Source organism: Muntiacus reevesi, chromosome 15 (genome assembly GCF_963930625.1).
Source record: "Muntiacus reevesi chromosome 15, mMunRee1.1, whole genome shotgun sequence".
Lineage (NCBI taxonomy): Eukaryota > Metazoa > Chordata > Mammalia > Artiodactyla > Cervidae > Muntiacus > Muntiacus reevesi.
Window position 1 is genome coordinate 17,999,349 of NC_089263.1, and position 3,266 is coordinate 18,002,614.

A 3,266-nucleotide genomic window follows, 5' to 3' on the forward strand; every position below is an offset into this window, starting at 1 on the left:
TCTCTCTGGCTCTGGTTGGGGATTTGGTCCTTCACCAGAGATGGTGCTGCACATAGACGGCAACTGTGACTATCCACAGGCCTCAAGGAGACAACAGGAGGAAGTGTCAGCAGAACAGGAGGTAGGCACGAGTGGAAGGAGCAGGGCTAGTTGTGGGTAATGCCGTCCATTACTAAGCATGATATGAGCAATCTCTGTGACCTGGGCTATGGCTTTCAACCACCCTGGAAATCTGGAGCACGGCCTAGCTTTTTCTGAAACATAAAAGACTGAGGGTAGGGAAGGAGGTGGCTCCCCCAAAGCATAGGAAAATACCCCCAAGAATGGAAAGCTGAGGCTGAGCAACAAAACCACCTCAGATACGCCCATTGGGGTTCCCACGGAATCCTGGACTTCCCTCTAAAATGACTCCATGTCATTAAAAAACCAAAAAAACAAACAAAAATAACCTCTTAGACAAAATTCCTAAAGGACAAGAACTTTTCTGTACCTGCATTCCCTAGGATGTGCCTGGCATTCTCTAGTTGCTCCATAATTGTTTGTAGAGCAAATGGATGATTACAAGGTCTGTTACAGGGCAGCTTGATGGGGACCCTCTCTACAACAGGCTGATGGGACAAAAGCTTCTTAGTTACCTTCTGAGTTCTGAATATAAAGTTGAGTGTGCCTAGGAACTTCCTGGAGAGCTTTGTAAAACACAGATTCCTTGCCCTCAACCCCAGAGATTGTGCTTCAAGAGGTGTGAGTTGGGGCCTGAGATCCTGCATTTTCAGCAGGCTCCCAGGGGATGCTGATGTTGCTGGTTTGGGATCTTTTGGGGGGTTTTGCTTTTTGAGTAGCAACACTCCAGAGAATCCACAAGGGAGGCCCTGAGCATCAGGGAAGAGTGCTATTCTGGTCAGGAGTAGGGCTGCCCTTCATGATCAAACAACTATGTATATCCAACACAGTGCCCCAGTGACTGCTGTATTAACTGAGCATCTTCAAATGGCTTTGCTCCATGGGGCTCCTAGTGAAAGGACTAGAATTTTCAGAACTATCTGCTAAAAGATTCATTCAATTAAAGCGATTTGATTTTTAAAGGTATTTGTCCCTTCATGAAGGCAAAGCCATGCTTTTCTAATTAAAAGCTAATTACTTGCTAATATGCCAGTCTCACTGCTTTCAGCAGTCAGGCAGAAGGGGGCAGGAAGGCCTGGTGGCTGCTGGAAACCCCAAGACTGAAAAGTGATGGGCCCTGCAGAATGAAGTTTACATCTAGGAGCTTCGTTCATCCAACAAGCATCTTAAACATTTTAAAAGAGAGATTTAAAAATACCTGTGCAGTGGCTTCCCTGCTGGCTCAGTGGTAAGGCATCCACCTGCCAGAGTAAGGCACATGGGTTCCAGCCCTGGTCTGGCAAGATTCACGTGCTGTGAGGCAACTAAGCCTGTGAGCCTCAACTACTGAGCCCACATTCTAGAGCCTGGAAGCTGCGACTACTGAGCCCATGTGCTGCAATTACTGAAGCCCTCGCACCCTAGAGTCCATGGTCCACAATAAGAGAAGCCACTGCAATAAGTCCAAGCCCCACAACTAGAGAGTAGCCCCTGCTCACTGCAATTAGAGAAAAGTCCATGCAGCAATGAAGACCCAGTACAGCACCCCCCAAAAAACTATGTAAAATGGACTGTGTCTCTCCCCTGCTTAACACCCTTCAAGTGCTCCTGATTGTGTGGAATAAGTGCAAACCTTTCAACATGGCCCACGAGGACTAATCAAGCCCCTCCCCATCACTCCAGCCTCATCTCGTACCACTTGCTCCCTGACTTCGGGGCCAGCGCGCCAGGCTCCACTCTGTCAGTTCCTCTAATGTAGCCGAGTCTGCACCTTTGCACACGCTGTGGTTCTCTCCATCCGAAAGGCCTTGCCAGTCTGAGCTGAAGCATCACCTCCTCACATAGACCTTCCCTGACCACTCCTCCTTCAGTCTACATTTTACCTTTAGAGAACCTATCGATGAAACAGATTTCAGATCCTAGAAACATACCCAAATACAAGTGAAAATATCAAACATGGTCAATACAACATTTCAAGTCAGTAAAACAAAGGATGCAGTATTCAATAAATGATGTTGGGATAAGCTGCGTCTCTACCAGGAAAAAAGGAAGTTTGATCTCAATCATACTCTTTACACCAAAATAAATTACTGATGGAAAAAAAAAAAAAACGTTAAAATGTATAAAATAAAATTTATTCTTGGAGTAGTAGAGACATTTTTAAAGTATGATACAAACCCAGATACTATGATAGAAAAGACTGAGTACACCAACAAAAAATAAGTTTTCTTTATGAAAAAGAGTCATGAGAAGAGTAACAAGCTGAGGGAAATATTTGCAACATATATCCCAGATAAAAGTTTAATTCCCTTAATATATAAAGAGCTTCTATAAATCAATAAGATCAGCAGTCCAATAGGAAACATGGACAAGATAAAATAGTTAACAGTAACTGGAGCAAAGTGGATTTTAAACATACAAAAAGATTTGATAAGATATCATTTTTACCTATCAGGTTGGCCAACTTGACAAAGCTTACTAACAGATTGTTGGCATGCATGTGAAGAAACTGACATTCTCTTTCTATGTGCTTGCAATGCATGTGACCTTTATAGATGCAATAAACCATAATATTTAAAATGTGTAGTCTTTAATCTAGCAATTGCAATTCCAGAAGATCATCCTACGGGTATGCTTGCCCATGTATGAAATGACATATGTATACGAATATTCATTGAGGCATTGTGAAAAATTCAAAAGACTGGAAACAAAGTAAATATCCTTCAATATCAGATTGGTTAAATAAATTATGATACAATCCATACAATTGAATATTACACAGCCTTTAAAATGAATGAGGCAGCTCCTATGAACTGACATGGAGCATTCTCTAAGACACATTATTATGGGGAAAAGCAACTTAGTAAGAGGGTATATACCATGCAAGAATATATGTTTAAAAATAAAAGAATATGCATGCATATACTTATATGTGCATTGATTAACTTTGGAAGGAAACTCAAGGGGCTGGTAACCGAGGCTGCCTTCCAGGAAGGGAACTGGGAGGGTGGGGGGAGACTTCTCTTTCACTGCATAACCTTCTGTAACTTTTGAATTTTGTATGTACTATGAATCAGATTGAATTTTTGATTAAGAATAAATGAATTGAAAGCCATTCCACAGAGGGAAAACACCAAAAGGGAAAAAAAAGCAGAAACAAAATGTTA